This window comes from Macaca nemestrina, chromosome 2 (assembly GCF_043159975.1).
Source record: "Macaca nemestrina isolate mMacNem1 chromosome 2, mMacNem.hap1, whole genome shotgun sequence".
NCBI classification, from domain to species: Eukaryota; Metazoa; Chordata; class Mammalia; order Primates; family Cercopithecidae; genus Macaca; species Macaca nemestrina.
In genome coordinates this window covers 163,396,536-163,415,256 of record NC_092126.1, presented here as the reverse complement: position 1 = coordinate 163,415,256, position 18,721 = coordinate 163,396,536, and the positions used below count along the sequence as shown (strand labels likewise).

The window sequence follows — 18,721 nt, the reverse complement described above, 5'->3', positions numbered from 1 at the left end:
GGCGCGGAGTGGCAAGAGCGTAGCGTGGGCTGCGCGGAGCTGAGGCCGAGACCCAGAGGCTGCCAAATTGTCATCAGAGCCGGGCCGGGTTTCGGCGGCCGCGCTTTATAGTCGCTGGAGCCTGGTGACCTATTCCAGTGCTCCAAGACTGCCTCGGCAACAGCCCAAGGATGTTCGGTTATCTGGCCTTGAGGGTTCGCGCGTCACGTGCCCCTTCCCCGCCCCCCGCTTGTTTTTCAGTTGAAAAGTGGGGCCGGTGTCTGCAGGACTCTGTGAGCACACAGGAATTTAGTGATGATTTATCTCCATGACAGAAAACCCCAGGAATTTAAAGTCCGAGGATTAACAAAACCGACTTCGAAGTGTGAAAGCAGCTGGACTAGACATCAGAACCCCCGATCCTTACTGGGGGTTCCGCTGTTAAATAGCCTAGGGCAGGGATTTGATTTCAGTTGCCCCATGCATAAAATATGGGTAATACCCGCACTACTTGCCCCACAGAATTATTTTTTTCTTTTTTAAAGTATAAATGTATATCAAGTAAGGACGTTTTGCCCATTTTAATTATATAAGCACATACGTGGTTTTTGGTCTAAGTTGTGTCTAGGAGTGAATTTGGAAGTCTTGGAGGCAGTTCCATGACTTGAGATAGCTCAAATTAATGAGTTAGTTTAAAAACTCAGAAAGCATTGAGTTTGTACTGCAGGTCAAAACTACAGTTTGGGAAAATCCTGATCTGGTACTAATTTAGTAATTCTAATTAACATATTTTTCATCCTTGTCCCAAACTCAATCTTTTCTGAAATTACTTTTTATGATTTTGAAAAGTCATGAATAGAAATGAGAAAAAATGCTTAGCTTTTTTTTTTTTTAACAAAGCTTATACATAAGAAAGTTAAGTGGTTGTGTATAATCAACGACATTAAATTGCTTTCCTCCTTTGAAAAAGAGGAAAGTCGTTTTTTTCTTGCCAGTCATTTATCTGTATGAGAAACTATGCCTTTACTCTGCAGTCAAACTTTAATTTCTGATTGAGTTGTAGTTATAGAAGGATGTACTTTGTATGTTTAACCTGATGGTGGAATGTTTTGTAAAACTGATGAGTCATATGTTTTGAAAGAGGCCTTTTAAGAACAGACTTTAGTTTGGGTCAAGCCAGCATTCTAACAGTAGTCCTAATATCTGAAAATTACAAATATTTAAAGTAATAGGTTTTTTTTGCTTTAAAATATTTATCTGGGATTTTAAAAAGTGATAGGAATGTAATGTAAAATGGGAAAAAGAAAGGATTCAAACATAATTCAGAAATAAGAGTTGGCCAGGTGCCATGGCTCATGCCTGTAATCTCCCGCGCTTTGGCCCAGATCAGCAGATCGCTGAGGTCGGAGTTCCAGACCAGCCTGGCCAACATGGGGAAACCCCGTCTCTACAAAAAATACAAAAATTAGCCGGGCCTAGTGGCGCTCCCCTGTGTTCCCAACTACTCAACAGGCTACTGGGAGGATTGTTGCAGCCTAAGCGGTAGACGTTTCAGAGAGCCATGATTGTGCCACTGCCCTGAACCTTTTTTTTTTTTTTGGTCTCAAGAAAAATAAAATAAGAGGTAAGATTACAAATCAGTGGAATTAAAGGGAAAAGATAACCTCAATAATAGCAAATGAGGCTTCCTAGTAGAAAGTTTGGAAAAAAATACTTAGGATGGGAACTCCACATTGTATAGAATAAAGGAAAGGAAGTAGAAAAACAGTGGTGTAGGTAAAGAAATGAGTAACCTGACAAATTTTGAAAACCTGCTTGCAATGCTGTACTGGGAGCTATTTTAATTTAATAAAGTCTCCAAATACTTCGTTGTTGAATTTAGGATAAATGTAACCAGACCATCGAGCAGCTGAGATAACTGAGAAACTGCTTTCTAAAAGTTGAAAATTGTGTTTCTGCCTCTTTGAAGCTATTGGCAAGGAAACTGTAAATTTCGGTGTAAAATACATATCTCATGTCCAATTAGAGTAGGTTCTTACTTACATAGAATGACTATCTTTATTCATCTTTGGATTCTCCCTCACACCACCACCATCCCCCATTGCCTAGCATGATTTCTTGCAAATAATTTGGATTGATTGAGTTGGATATATCTCTTAGTTAGTGGACTTATTTTTTGAATAATTAGATTAAATTGTAAAGTCCATGAAAAAAACTATTTTATTATTATATACTCATCCCCTAACAGTGCCTGGTCCATAGGAAGTACAAGTACTCTATATCTTTTGAAACACTGAATATATTTGTAAATATTAAGTTTTAGTTGAAAAGGAACTTTTATTTATCAAACACCTACTTTTATCACAAACCTTAAAAAATGTAATTCTACTTATGGCCACATTTATAAAAAATAATGTTTATCCTCATTTTAGAAATGAGGGAACTCAAGCTCAAAAATGATGAGTAAAGTTTGCTATCACAGAGAGTGAAAGACTAATTAGAAATTCAGCCTTAGGGCTGTGTGGCTCCAAAGTCTACATTCTTTCCATTACACTACACTGCTCTCTTGAGCTTAGTTTAGTTTTTTTTGTTTTTTGTTTTTTAATTATTCAAAGCAATAAGATCTTGCAAATAGTGTCAGTATTACAAGTGGCATTTATCCATTGATGGTACTTTGAAATATTGTGATTGTTGAAATTATACGGCACTTGTCTTAAGGATTGGGGGTTTAGTGGGCTTCATACACAAAACTGGAGCAGAAGCACCTGAACCAAACATAATTTGGGTTGCCATCCTTGTATTATATGACCTCGCTTCAGAACCTATGTTGATTAGAGCCAAAGTGGACATCTGACCAAGGTAAGCCCATCAACAGACTACCTGGTGGCCTATCACTTATAAGGCACTGCCCAAACAGAAGCAGTTAAGATTTTTTTTTCTCACTCTCCCAGGAATTTAATCCAAAGAACCCAGAGGGAAATTGCAGTTGGTGGCAGATGAGAAAGAAATCACAGTTGAATCAGAAAGAAGCAGACATGAGGAGTGTCGCTAATTTTTTGTCAATTGTGGAACATAAGTGCAAAGATTCATAAAATACTGCTGCTGAAATCTAGGACTGCCTTATATCCAGAGTAACGCACCAGGGGCAGCTTCACTGAGGCCAACTTGTTAACAGCTGGATTAAATGTGAGCATCTCATTACTGCCCAGTATAATTACCCTTCTCTATCTTAGATAATATGGATGTATCTCTTTTCACTGCAGCCAGATGGGTTTAAATGAAGCAGCATCCCCCAATCCTACAGTGGCCCTTGAAACCATCCAGTCAGCCTGGAGAATACTGAAAACTTTCTGGGAGGTAAAAGAGCTATGGTGGCTTGTGAGCCCCCCACAGCGATGGGGTTCATCTGTGGCTAGCTGAAAGAGATGCCCGAGAGGGGAGTGGGGGCACTGGAGAAGGTAAAGGACAGAGGAGACAACAGAATATGTTACATAGGGAAAGGAATATGGGTTACAGGGAACTGGGAAAGTACATGGCCTGTTTGTCCACTTACCAGAACTTCACCATTGTGTCATGGTTGGTCAAATTGAATACATTTCAGGATGAGTCTCTTGACTGGAATAGTATTGGACATTTAGGAGACCAAATGACTTGTCCTCCTCCTTCAGCTTCCTTGTCTAGGCTTCCTGAAGGCGGGAACTGCATCTGTTTACCATGGTATCCCCCAAGACATCGTAGGTAGTAAATAGTGAGTGAATGAAATAAATGCATGAATAGTTTTTGACATACCTGACTTAAATAGGCCCTGTTGACCTACTGACTGCAGAAAAAAACAAATAGTCTAAGTAGAGAATCCTTTCATAAGCCATTCCAGTTAGGAGGCAGCATACTGATGCAGTTAAAAGAGTGGGCTTTGGTTTTTATCAGATATAGGTTTCAAAACCCACCTCTAGAAATCAGATTTCTCTTACTTAATCTTGATTTTGTTACTTAATTTCTGTAAGGCTTGATTTTATCATCTGCGTTATAAAGTATATGGTCTGTTTCATAGGGTCATTGTAAGGTGTAAATCTAAAGTGCTTAGCATAGTACCTAGCACAAAGTCAATACTCTGTAAGTAGTGGCAATTATTATTATTAGCTGTAATAGTTGTTATTGTTATAACTATTGCTCTCTGCCACTTGTAATATCATGATCAGGGTAGAAAAACAAAATTGAGAACAGTCTTTACTCATGATTTCACAATTTTCTACAAAAACCATGGTCCTCTGCTCTGGGCCATTCCATGTCTTAGAGATTAGGATTTGGGAGGTTGGTCTGAACTCTATTGCCCGAGATTTATGCTTATTGTCTTTTTTGTCTTCAAGGTATATCAGGACTTCATGCCTCCTAAACCCACTCTTACCTTTATTTTAGCCACCTATGATTCATACTATCCTCTCTAAAGCACTGCTCTCATGATTTCAATCCATCTCTTCTCCTCCTGCCTTTACCCCATGTTTCCTCATTGCTTATCAGATGAAGGCCAGTTGCTTAGGCTAGCATGCAAGGTTTTGATTTATTTCCACTGCTAAATCCCTCTCAGTCTGGTTTATCCATATTGGCCTAGGATGGTTTAAAGTTCTGCCATCTTCCTGCCAGTTGTCCAAATCTCAAAAAACCAGTTACTGTATGTTTAGGGCAGCGTTAAAAGTAGAGGGAGCTATAGTCTTTCAGTCGATCCTGAGGAGGAGTTGGCTTCTATATTTATAGGGGCCAAGAGTAAGTCTTCAGCCAGTTTTGTGGTATAAGGTCAGCAGTTTGATTTTCAGCAGTTCTTCCTCTGCCACAGTTTGCTCTTGCTGTAGAATTGATAGATTAAAATGCCTCCTTAAATATGTCTCCAGGCTTCTTTATTGAAGTTTAGGCCCTTTTATTTTGAAGATTCAAATAATAACATGACATCTTTGGATATCTTTGGAGTCTTAGACTAAGCATTTTTAGAGCTATAAAAGCATCTTCATGGCTACTCCCATTGAATTCACTCCGTTTAGGGGTTTATCTTAGACCTGGTGTGGTGTTTTCCTTATTGATTGTTTTGGGAGTTGGAGTGATTATCTTTTAAATTTTACCCACTTGCTCAGCCTATGTTGATTCCATATTGGCTTGTTTGACCTTTTCATAGATAGCTAGTCATAACTACAACTATAAATGAGCTAAAATAATTTTAATCCCTAGTTAATTCATTCACATATAGACACTGAGTCCCTACTGTATGTAAGAAACTGTACTATATATTGCAAGGCATAAAAACTAGTAAGAATAATAGGTAATGTTTATTGGTTATTTTATAAGTGCCAGGCACTGTCCTAGGGGCTCTGTAGTCATTATTTTTATTTAATCCTCACATCCCTTCTATAAGGTACATATTATTATCATCATTCTTCAGACAAGAAAACTGAGATGTGGGAAAATTAACTTGCCAAGTCACGTATTTATGGTGTGCTGGATAACAACATAGTAGAATGTTCATGATTTTGTTCACATACAATCACTGCCTTCAAGAGATTTACTGTATGGTAACAGAGATTAAACATGAACCTATAAAAAATCCTAAGTTAAAAAGGGCAAAAGATCTGAGTAGGCATTTCTCCAAAAAAGATATAAAAATCACTGATAAGCACATGAAAAGATGATCAACATCATTAGCCATCCAGGGAAATACAAATTAAAATCACAGTGAGCTACTGTGACATACCCACTAAGACGGCTAAAATATAAAAGACAACTAATAAGTGATGGTGCAGATGTAGAGAAATTGGAACCCTTATAGACCAATACTGGTGATGAAAAAGTGGTGCAGCCACTTTGGAAAATAGTCTGGCTGTTCTTCAAAAGGTTAAAAAAAATAGTTAACATATGACCCAGCAGTTCTACTCCCAGGTATACACCCAAGAGAAATGAAAACATACGTCCTCACAAAAACTTACACATGACTGTTCTTAAAAGCATTTTTCATCATAACCAAAAAGTAGAATCAAACCAAATCTCTACCAACTGACAAAGGATAAATAAAATGTGGTATTTACATACAATAGAACATTATTCAGCAACAAAAAGAAATGAAGTGCTGATACATGTTACGACATGGATGAATCTTGGAAACGTTATTCTGACACATAAGTGAAAGAAACCAGTCATAAAAGAACACCTACTGTATGATTCTATTGCTATGAAATCCTCCAAAATAGGCAAATCTGTAGAGATAGAAAGTAGATTTGTGGTTGCCAAGAGCTAGAGGGAAGGGAGAATGGGTAGTGGTTGCTAATGAGTACAGGGTTTCTTTTTGGCAGGATGAAATTGTTCTAAAATTCATTGTGATGATGGTTGTACAACTATGAATATACTAAAAAGCCATTGAACTATACACTTTAAGTCAGTAAATTGAATGATAGGAAAATATATGAAGTATATATCAATAAAGTTATTTTTAAAAACATGAACCCAAAGTAACTAAAATATAAAGTAGCATTTGGTAACTCATACAGAAACATAACCAAAAGCTATCAAAGTTCAGAGGAAAAAGACCATTTAGGCTACCACAGTTAGGGTAGCCTTCAGAAGACAATGGGATTTGGATGGAGCTGGGATGAGATATACAAAATTGAAGGAATGAAGAAAAATATTTCTTAGAAAGCATAGCAAAAAGAAGGAAAAAAATTACAGCATGTATTTGGGAAATGGTACGGGGTCTGATTTGGCTGGCATGCTTAGTGCTGGTGGTTAGAATAGACAAATATTGATATGCTTTAGATAATTATGGGAGAAAATATTTAAAATTTTAACTTTTCCCCTCAAAATCTAAGGTGTGTTGTCAAGATACAGTACAGAGGAAGAGTAGTAGACTTTGAAATGATAGGTTTGTCTAGACCTTGGAGAAAGAGGTATGAGTACTAGGTAGGAGATCACCTCTGATTCTGCCCTCACTGGAAGATCCAGATCCCATTTCCTTATTAGCTCGTGTTTCCTTATTAGCCTTGCAGTCTTGGGAGAGTCTGTGGATTGTGGCACCTGTAGAAATAGTCTTATATCTGAATACAAAGTATTCCTCATGGTTTCTCAATACTGTGCTGGCATCAAGATATTCCTCCTCTGCTTCAGGTGAAAGTCAAATGTAAGTCAAGCCTCAGCCCCCATAGCATGAATTTGAGAAGTGACACAAACTGGTCACAATTATTTCATTCCATTACATTCCAGTTGTCTTGAGAGCCTACTATGTTAAAAAAAATTGTAGTAGATGCTGTTGGGGCTAAACAAAAACAAAACCGAAACAAAAATTCCTCAACAGGTTGTGTTAATGGATATAGCTTTATTTTGAAACTGCATAGGTGTTTCCTTCACTCAGCCACTGATGAGAGAAACTGAGAGGTTCTGGAGACGCAAAACCAGGAGCTAACTGCTTCATTCATAGTCTGATGGGGCGAGGAACTTAGGGAAAAGCTCCCTTTTGCACCCATTCCCAGCAACAGGCCTCCTATTCTTGTCTTCTTCTTATTTACCCTGTTGTAATAAGTATATTTACCAAAGGAAGTGTTCCTTCAAACCCTTCTCTATCGTTTACCTGGACTGTGCTGAATGTCAGGACTAGGTCAACCCAGCTCAGACCCAGATGTAACCCATGTGCTGTGGGGTTGGAGAGAGAACGGTTCCCTAACAAAGAATTGGCCACTACTGAACTTGAGCCTCAAGGGTAATGGAAAAGGCTTCAAACAGGAGATACAAACCATGCTTATGCCTAAGAGGTGGAGAGTAAAGAACAAATCTCACTCTCTCCTTCCTGTACTGTCACTCACTGTACCACATTGTATGTGGTCTCTTCATTTCTTAATTTTTTCAATTATAAAGTATTTATTGTAATGTAAATGTAAAAGGTCACTTTAGAAAATTCAGAGATATGAAAGGAAAACAACTGAAATCACACACAATCTCATCATCCAGAAACAACTATGGTTTACATTTTGGCGTATTTCTTTCTTTTCCTATATGAACATATTTCTTCCCACAAAGTTGAAATCATACATATATGTATATGTATATTAAGTTTTATATTTTTATTTTTTTACCAACAGTTGAATAGTAAGCATTATTCTCATGTTATTTAATTATTCTTCAAAGATGTTACTTGGAACCAATAGGTTGCAGAATAATTCCCCAACATTGAAAAATTATGGAGTTCCTTTTGATCCACTCTTCTACCATAATAGCTTGCAAACACTTTTTTTTTTTAGCTAACAAATACAGCCATTGAAATATTAAGTCTCATGGAACTCTTTGCTGAGCTTTTGTAGCAACGTTTGGTAATAACAGTATCACCAAGCACGTTCCCGGGGGATAGCAACAGGTGTCCCTTCAAAGACATGCTGACTCCACCTCACTTGCTTCTCACCTGGTTGATCAGAGGAACCAGCTGTAATACAGGTAAGCTCTTTTGATAAAGAGACTATTTATTTGGGAGAAATTGTTGACTGTGTTTGTAAACTGCAGAGTCAAATGATGGATAATGTGACTGAAGTGTTGAGGTATCTACATTCCCTTGACACTTTGTTGACACCTAGAGCTGGTTCATTAGAGTTCTCATTGTTCTTCTACAAACCAGAGGTGAAAAGGGTACAATGCAAAATCTGTGTGCACTGCTAGAATTTTCTGTTTTGGGATAGTTTATGCTTGTCTTTAGTAGTATATGATTTTTTTTTTCTGTCTTTGTTGTTTTTCTTTCTTCTTCTTCCTGGTTTTTGTTTTGTTTTATTTTGTCTTATTTGTTTGTTTGGTTTTTTTAGATGGAGTATCATTCTTGTTGCCCCGGCTGGAGTGCAATGGTGCAATCTCGGCTCACTGCAACCTCCACCTCCCGGGTTCAAGCAATTCTCCTGCCTCAGCCTCCTGAGTAGTTGATATTACAAGTGCCCATCACCATGCATGCCTGGCTAATTTTTTGTATTTTTAGTAGAGATGGGGTTTCACCATGTTGGCCAGGCTGGTCTCAAACTCCTGACCTCAGGAGATCCATCTGCCTCGGCCTCCCAAAGTGCTGGGATTACAGGTGTGAGCCACCGTGCCCGGCCTCTTGTTCCTGTTATAAAGTGAAACTTTGTAAGAATCTTACACCAAATTCAATTCGATTCAGTTAATTCAACAAATACTTACTGGGTGCCTACAACTTGTAGAACACCATGATGGATATATGAAAGACAAAGAGAACCTAGCCATGCGCTTAGGAAACTTACAGTCTAGCAGGGCTGATTAGATAGGCATATAAATAACTGCAAGACAAAGAAGACCAGGCTATAAGAATATTTAATGAAGGAGAAATACTCACAAAATAGTGTCATGAGGAAAATTAAACTAGTCACTAAACTGTATATACAAATTGAGTTTTCTGAAAAACTACACATACAAAAAACTGAAATACTCTAAAATGGTAGTAGTGGCTGTCTGGGTGATGAATTAAAAGTGATTTTAATGTTCTTTATTCTTTTCTATTTTTTCAAAAAATTATTTACAGGGAAACTGTGCTACTATTAGGATAATTAAAAATAAGCTTTCTAAGTGAGAGTGTTATGCAACAATAGAAAATGTAGTGCAAGTGGTGAGGAGCAAAGATTATAACTGACTGGGGTGGGAGAATTAGAAAGGCTTTAGGATTTATGTCTCATAATGATGAAAAACTTTTTTTTTTTTTTAATCTCCCTCTGTCACCAGGCTTGGAGTGCAGTGGCACAATCTCAGCTCACTGCAACCTCCGCCTCCCTGGTTCAAGTGATTCTGTTGCCTCAGCTTCCCAAGTAGCTGGGACTACAGGCACGTGCCACCACTCCCAGCTGATTTTTGTATTTTTAGTAGAGATGGGGTTTTACCATGTTGGCCAGGATGGTCTCGATCTCTTGACCTCGTGATCCACCTGCCTCGGCCTCCCAAAGTGCTGGGATTTTTTCACTTGTTTGATTTCTTTTTTTGAGACAGAGTTTTGCTCTTGTTGCCCAGGCAGAAGTGCAATGGCACGATCTTGGCTCACTGCAACCTCTGCCTCCTGGGTTCAAGTGATTCTCCTCTCTCAGCCTCCTGAGTAGCTGGGATTACAGGCATGCGCCACCATGCCTGGCTAATTTTTTGTATGTTTAGTAGAGACGCAGTTCCGCCATGTTGACCAGGCTGGTCTCGAACTCCTGACCTCAGGTGTTCCACCCACCTCGGCCTCCTGAAGTGTTGGGATTATAGGCTTGAGTCACTGCGCCTGGCCGAAAAGCTTCTATATCTTAGAAATAGTAATAAAGTTTTACTGAATTGAAAAGACATTATATTTCTACAATTTTTTTCCCATGACATTTGACTATAGTCTCTGTCTCCATTAATGATAGGCTGGGTGTAGTGGTTCATGCCTATAATCCCAGCACTTTGGGAGGCTGAGGTGGGCAGATCACTTGAGCCAGGAGTTCAAGACCAGCCTGGACAACATGATGAAACCCCATCTCTACTAAAAATTACAAAAATTAGCTGGGCGTGGTGGCATACACCTGTAATCCCAGCTACTGGGGAGGCCAAGGCAGGAGAATCGCTTGAATCCTGGATATGGAGGTTGCAGTGAGCCACAATTGTGCCGCTGCACTCCAGCCTGGGCAACAGAGCAAGACTCTGTCTCAAAAAACAACAACAACAACAACAACAAAACCTATAGCTCTAGTAGGTGCTATCTGCCATAGTATCTTTTAAAATTTACATTATTTTAGATATGTCTTTAAAATATTTTACTACGTACCTTGAAGAGATATTTTCTAAATCAGAAGATGATGTCAATCACTAATCAGATTTATAGAGTATATAGACTTGGCAAATAATCTTACCACTTGTTCCACTGAACCCAGAAATGCTTTATTTGGTCATTGGCTGGAATGGCTACTCCTTTGTCCTCCTTTTCTTCTGTATTTCAGATTTCTGTATCTGTTACTGTTCAACCCACAGAGCACATATTTTTCAGTGTCTAATAGGCTCTAGAAAGAGTTCCTAAATATTCTGCAAGTCATCTGCTTCATCAGCCCATGAGCGTCCTGTTTTGGTGGATGCCCTGGGTGATGTGGCTTCCCATGGTGTGCGGGTGACGTAGCAGAGGTTTGTCAGGTCAGAGTTTAGGTGGAATGTACAGGCCTCAGCTAACCTACAGAGTGAGAGTCTTGTCTCTGTGTAACCTGGATGAATTATTTATTTTCCCTCTGCCTTAGTTTCTCACTTATAAAATGAAGATAATAATAGTACCTACTTTATAGGCTCATTTTATAGATTAAATTTGGCATTTGTAAACATTTGATGTAAAGTTGCTATGATGATGATGATGTATCATAGATAGACTTGAAGGACTGTGGTAGAATTTTTTTTTTTTTATCCTAAATAGATAACAGGAAGAAGAGGAGAAACTAACATATGCTGAGCAAGTACAATTATGTTATCTTTGTTTTCTTGGAAATAGTGAGGGGCCAAAGAACAAGTAAAGAAATAATTGCCATGCAGTATGAATCACGCAGCAATAAAAGTATGTTCAAAATAAAGAAGAAGAAATGATGAACTGCATATGGGTCCGGGAAGGCTTTGAGAAGTGCTACTTGGGCAGAGTTGCTTTTTGTTTTGTTTTGTTTTGTTTTGTTGAGACAGGTCTCGCTGTGTCACCCATGCTGGAGTGCAGTGGTGCGATCTCAGCTTACTGCAACCTCTGCCTACTGGGTTCAAGCGATTTTCATGCTTCAGCCTCCTGAGTAGCTGGGATTACAGGCGTGCACCACCACGGCCCAGCTAATTTTTTGTATTTTTATTAGAGATGGGGTTTCGCTATGTTGGCCAGACTGGTCTCAGATTCCTGGCCTCAAGTGATCTGCCTGCTTTGGCCTTCCAAAATGCTGGGATTACAAGCATGAGCCACCGAGTCCAGCCTTAGGCAGAGTTTTGAATAAGTGAGTAGTTGGGGAGTGGATGAGGGCAGTGGTGATAAGGGATATGCCAGGCACGGAGGATTTGGACAGCGCCATAACTTTGGGATGGTAGGTGGAACGTAAAGTACAGGGGAATAGTGAGAGATAAGGTCAGAGAGGGAGGCTGGATTCTGTCTGTGAGAATCAGTGACTTTACCTGTATGTAGATGTGCATTTATGTCAGAGTTTCTCGAAAGGGCTGAGTGTTCCTAATTCCTTTATTACACCCCTTCCAAAGCTATCCTAAGCTTGTTAATGCCATTCCTATTAAACTGCGGCCCTGGCTGGGCAGACTCATTTAGTACTGTCTCTTGGTTATTTTTCTCCATTTGGGAAGCATTGCAACAGGATTTCTAAGATACACTTGTAAAATCTGCTAGTTAAATGTCCTCCACTTTGGACTTGCACCAGCAACATCCAGAAAGGCCAGTAAGCATGGCTTGGGAAGCATGGGAAACTGTCTTTTGTCGCTCATACATCTTCAGGGCTGACTTCAGATCCAAATGACTTCAACTGTGACTCACTTAGAGAGGCAGATTTTCATATTATAGAAAGAGAGTTCCTGGTTCATGCAGCAAAACAAACAAACCTGCACAGAATTAGCCTGTGTGAACTTGACTCAGTAGACATTCCCACATGGGGTACTGAGGTGCTGGAAGCCTGTCTACTAAAGTTGCACTGGTGGGCGTGGAATCTAAAGGGGTGTCTGTGAGGGCCATCCTGGGTCCCAGCAGCAGGTGGCTCCATGGTTATGCTGCCCCACACTTTGTTGGCTGAAGCAAATTTTCTGCCTTTCATTTTGTTCCTTACAGAATGTCCTTCTTTTTGGTGACTGCTAACATACTTCTTCACAGTGCAGGTGAGTCATTTTTCAAAAAACTTTGTGGGCTTTTATGAAATAGCTTTGGGGATAGTGAGGAAAACAGTTGTTTGAAGATAAACGACATAATCTCTCTGAACCTCATTCTTTTCATTTGTTAAATGAAAATAAATTTATTTTTTATAGGAAAAATTATATTTATTTAAAAAATCTATATTTACTTCACAGGAAATGGTTAAGAGCAGATGGGAGAAAATAACAGACGCATATTGTAAATCATTATTGTTTACTCTGCTTTCTTTTTTTAGTGAGAAAAACTTCCATCCCACCCCCCAATTTGGTTTGTCCATTTGAAGCTGTATCTGAATCTCATTCATATCTATAGTACGAACCTCCCAACCAAACCAAACCAAACAATACTAGACGCCCACTTTCAAGTGACTCTGACAAGTGCCAATTTATATAAAGTGTAGTATCCAAAATACTTGAAATCAGGTCTGTCCTGAAAAATCTGGATGGGCAGCCAACAAAGGGTTTATGTAACTCTTTTTGTACTCAAATCTTCAAATCTCTTGGTGACAAACAATATACAGATGTTGGAAATGTTAATATGATTCAACTAACCAAAAGTCCATAAGCAAAAGTTTTTTTAAAAAAATACCGTGTATTCCAAACCTGGCTGTATAACTCCTCCGTAAAGTGATCAAACACATTTACAGTCTTCAGGCTTATGCCATCTTCCAGAGACCTGCAGCAGTTCTGTCAGTCCCTTAAAGGTGGCAGCAACTTGAAGGCATCCTCAGGCCCCAGAGTTCAATTCAGGAGTTAGTACAAGGCCTGGTCAACCCAGGTTACATTTGCTGGCTCTTTTCTCATGATGTTTGATTATTCTGTGTGTGTGAGTGTGTGTATGTGGTGGGGAGAAGGGCAGGGGTGCCTGGATGTGTGTGTGTGTGTGTGTGTGTGTGTGTGTGTGTGTGTGTGTGTGTGGGTAGGGGAGAGCAGTAAGCAAAGTAAGGTGGTAATCCACTCATAGTTACGAAAAACTCAACCAAATAAAGGAATAGGTATGTATGTAGGCAAGAAAGGGAACGATCTATTGGTTCTAATCTCACATTTTGTAGTAATATTAAGAACTTAATACTATGTGCTAGGTACCATGGCAGGTGCTTCAGACAGTATCTTTCTACATTTTTCTAAGTGTTTCCCCACATTATTAGCCTTTTCCTGAGCTTTTGCCTTGGCCTCTTAAGCCTTGGGAAGCTAAAGACACATGGTCTAGAAATAACATAGATTGAAATTGACAAAGGAGTTACTCAGATTCGAGCAGGGCCATCTGCAGACATATCAGTTAGAAATTGTCTTTTATACCAGTCACATCAGCAGGAAGTTGTGTTTCATGATGCATTGGCCAGAGCCTTTGAATTCCTGAGTTTGAGACCTCTTCCCCTGGGCCAGAAAGGGTACAGCTGTAGCAAGAACTCCTGAGTATAACCGGAGAAGCTAGAATCAAGGACCACTCATGGGTAAACTACATATTCTTGTGAGAGACATTGGGGTGGGGGAACAGCTTACTAAAGTGTCCACTCATCTACTGTACTCCTGTCCCTCTGGAAAATGACTGAGCCATGTCATATAAAAACAGTCCCTAAGATCCCATGGTATTTCATTAACACCTGGGGCAGGTGTTATCATTCTAATTATACACAAGGAAACTATAACTCAGAGAGATTAAGTGCCTTTCCTGATGCCAAATGATTAGTAAAGGGATACTTAGAACTAGAACTTGGATTTACAATTGGTCAGACCAGGATTTTACCAAAAAAAAAAAAAATCCCTCAAAAACTATAATTAAACACTGCTTTTTGGTGATTACCACTTCAGAAAAATAATTTGAGCAAGAAAGCACTTCGTGTTTTTACTTGCAAATCAATCCTTCTAAAGGTTATGCAGGTTGTTTCTCTTTACCTTCTTTCCATCCTGTCTTGTAGTCATTCATTCATTTAATTCGTCACTGATCCATTCATCAAACTTCGAACCAGTCCCTACTATTAGGAGACGAAAGAGCACATTTCAATTGGAGAGCTTTGGAGTCAGACTGCCTGGTATTGAATGATAGCTCTACTACTCACTATCTGTGTATCTTTGAGTAACTTACTTCACCCACTGTGCCTTGGTTTTTTCAGTAGTAATTGGGGATAATAACACTACCTGCCTCAGTGTTAGTATCAGATTAAATGAATTAATGCCAGAAAAGCTCCTAGAATATGTTTAGAACATTGTAAATACTTGATAAATGTTACCTGATATAGTCAGAGTTCTCCAGAGAAACAGAACGAACTGGAGAAAGGGGTGGGGGGGTTGGGGAGGCAGGGAGAGAGAGAGAGAGAGAAAGAGAGAGAGAAAGTCTGATTTTTTTTTAAGGAATTGGATCATGCAGCTCTGCTGTGGAGGTTGAGAAGTCCCAAGATCTGCAGGCAGCGAGCTGGAGGTGCAGAACAGCCTATGGTACAGTTCTAGTCTGAATCTGAAGGCAGGAAAAGACTGGTCAAGCAGTAAAAGCAGGAGTTCCCTCTTACTTGAAGGAGGGTTGGCTTTTTTGTTCTATATAGGACTTCAACTGATCAGATGAGGGCACCTACATTAGGGAAGACAATCTGCTTTACTCAGTCTGTCCATTCAAATGTTAATCTTATCCAGAAACACCCTCATAGACACATTCAGAATAATGTTTGACCAAATATCTGGGCACCTCCATCAACAGCCACGTGGTTGTCACTATTGGAATGAGCAGATTATATCTATCATTCACCTGGAATGTTCCCTACTACATGTCTCTTGGGCTACTCTTTGCTGGGCTGATGGCTTGGAAGCTTCCTTGTCTACTAACTTACCATTTGAATTTGCTCTTGATGCATAACCTATTTTGTCTTCTATTTCATCTCACCTTGATGAAATTATATCATTATATCATTTGATATAATGAGGTGAGATGAAATATCAAACAGTATTCTTATTTAGGCTCACACTGACCAACTCTTCTGTCTTTCCACTGCTTGTTTGTTACCTGCATAGTGTCTCTAGGAGGAAAAAAATTGCCTTCTTATTGGAGTCCTTATTTTCACAATGTTTAAGTCTCATTATTCTCTCTTACTCAAGCTGAAAATTTGATTAGTCTTTTATGTTCAAAGGTTTGGTAACCATGACCCTAATGGTCCTTTTTAGACTCTGAGAGGTCTTATTTCTTTCTGAAGTGGTACTAGTATCTTACTTTGTGACCTTAAGCAATTTTGCTTCCTGGGAATCAGTTTTGTCTTTTAGTAGCAGAGACATTTTACAGAAGAATTCGATTTGGAAGCCTAATTCATAAAGTAAATTAGAGAGGGATTGTTCTGATTGAAGTGTTAAGGCAGTGGAGATCTCACTGATTTGGTCTTCACCTGGTCATCAGTGGAAACCTATGAGATGGGCTTGGGGAAAATAGTTCAAAAACATTGAATCAGAGAATTTGTAAGCTTTCTTGCAAATATAACACACCAGCATTCTATTCCATGTCATTATTCTATGAATATACATAGTGCATGGCTATATTCCCTGTAGCCCTCAGGTCCTGCTATTGATAGCTCTACCCAGGTATTTGTGGCAGGTAGAATACACTTACTTACTGAACATCTTTTTCTGCCTTTCTGATGTGCATTCCTGGATTGCTGAAACTGGAGAGTAAAATATATTTCCAAGATTCCTTTGCAGTTAGGGTTCCGGGAATGACTTAGAGTGTGCCAATCAGATACATTTTCTCAAGAATTAAATGGCAACTGATTGAAGTGGGGAGAAAGGTGATAGTGCATGAGGCATCCTTTCTTTGCAGTGCAATCTAGCAGGTGCAGATTGGCTATGGAGGCAACACCTGTGGTGATGACTGCCTGCATCACCAGCTTCTTGTTAAGGCAGAGGCAACTGTTCTTCCAGAAGACTACTGCAGTATTGTTTAGTCTAGCATAATGTGAGGGAGGACAGACACACGTATTACATGTCTCACCTTCCATGCCCTTCTTTGGGCTCATTTCTTCAGCCTTCCAATGATTTTGTAAATGTCTAGTTCTCTGTACTAAATCCCCTCTGCATGAAATAGCTAGAGTGATTTCTTTTATCGCTTACAAAATCTCACCAGATGCAGTGTTCATTGGTCTTTACTAACTTCATTTCTTTGACATTCTCAGTGTCTACAGAGGAGCTGCAGGCCCATCCATTCACTGATGTTACCCTCTCCTGTCGTTTCTCCTTTGTGAAGGGCACCGAAAATCTTGAGTTTTCTTGGGAAAGAGAAGACATCAAAGAGGAATATGAGGTAGAGGATGATAAAGAAAATTACCTCTTTTTCAAGTACTATGATTTTTTTTTTAAGTTTTCTCAAAGTGGTTTACCAGTTTCACAATAACACAGAGCAACTGGAAGATCAAAACTCCTTGTATGAGGGAAGAGTATCTGTGGATCAGGCTGAAATTTCTGAGGGGACTCTATCACTTTTACTAATAAATGTGGATTTCATGGATGAAGCTATCTACAAGTGCTCAGCCATCACACCAGATGGAAGAGGTGAAAGTACGATTAAGCTAATGGTAGAAGGTAAGGAAATTTATTGAATGAACTTGATTTCAAGCTCTGTTTCTATTCATAAGTTATAATAGCAACAACTTATCTAGTTCCCTCACTTTTCCCCTTTTACTCAAATTATTATAAACTCTTCTTATTCCTATCATGTCAATTCATCTTAGCTAAAAATATTGCCCTGAGCAAAAGATGCCATATCTATACCTATGTACATCATTCATTCACACAAACAAACAAAACATTAACAAAAACAACAACCACAACAACAACAAGCACTGGTCTATCAAAAACTCTACAAACAAGTTGTAACAGTGAAAAATCAAAATATGATATAACGTAACAGTCTTACATGAAAACACTGAGATGACATGTGGTTTAGTGAGAAGAGCCCTGCCTTGGGAGTCAGGAGGCCCATATTCTAATTTTGGATGACTTTGGGCAACTCATTTAGCATTTCTAGGCTTCACTTTTTCTCACTATTAAAATGTAGGTTGGACTTGATCAGTGGATCTCCGTAGTGATCCAGGGGTCCATACCCTTCACAGGATTGCACGAAGAGCTTTTTCCCCACCAGAGACTTTCGGGGACTGGGGAAGGCATGGCAGAATTCCTCCAGGATAAGAGTTGGAAGACATGAGAAGGTGGTGGTGGTAAGAATAATTCGTTATCTTCTGTGTTTCTCAGCAGGGTATCTGGAGTTCAGTGGAGAAACTGGAATGAATCCACTCAAAGAGGGGAAGTTTCCAAAAAATAAAGACAGCAGTGATAGATAAGAACTGAAAGGCAGGAGCATACATGTGTCCTGTTCTTCTCTTACTATGCTTGGATCAAAATTTTAACTACAGTGAACCTCAAGGTATGTTGCCTACTTAAGGGGTTAATGTAAAAAGCGAGAGCATGTTTTCTGCTAGCCTGAGCCTCTTGGGGCTGAAATAAAAGAGGAACTAATTGTTTTGTTATTTTTTCCAATCAGACTCTGAAATGCCCCAGGTGCAGTTTGACAGGATTGATGATGAGGATGTGGCTACATGCATCTCAAAAGGACTAGTACCTCATGCCCATTGTGACATGGCTGGACCGGGCAGGGGGGGACCTGAGCAACCACAGCATCGTGGAAATCCTGGAGGAGCAGATGAATGGCTTCTGCAGGGTGTTCCCCATCCTGAAATACCTTGTCAAGTTAAATGAGAAATATGTCTTCACATAACAGAGAGAGATGTAAACAACCAGCTCTTCAGAATCATCCACAAGTACCCAAGTAAGTGCAAATCTGAAAGGAACAGTGAAAGTGGGGTGCATTTCACCACAAAAAAAGTCA

At 39.3% G+C, this 18,721-nt stretch overlaps 1 long non-coding RNA gene across 4 annotated transcripts in view; it reads left to right on the top strand.

The window, feature by feature from the left end:
- Window positions 1–54: 54 nt before the first annotated feature.
- The window catches only part of LOC139362046 (uncharacterized), a 62,283-nt gene continuing 43,616 nt past the window's right edge, over window positions 55–18,721 (top strand). The window contains exons 1-9 of one of the 4 annotated variants that reach the window (XR_011620326.1): window positions 55–2,838; window positions 2,931–3,165; window positions 8,247–8,436; window positions 11,402–11,437; window positions 12,785–12,831; window positions 17,013–17,140; window positions 17,236–17,418; window positions 18,088–18,259; window positions 18,377–18,661. This is a non-coding gene — a long non-coding RNA (uncharacterized lncRNA). Of the gene's footprint in view, window positions 3,166–8,246; window positions 8,437–11,401; window positions 11,438–12,784; window positions 12,832–17,012; window positions 17,141–17,235; window positions 17,419–18,087; window positions 18,260–18,376; window positions 18,662–18,721 lie in introns of all 4 variants that reach the window. The other 3 variants (XR_011620328.1, XR_011620325.1, XR_011620327.1) reach the window with 3 other exon arrangements.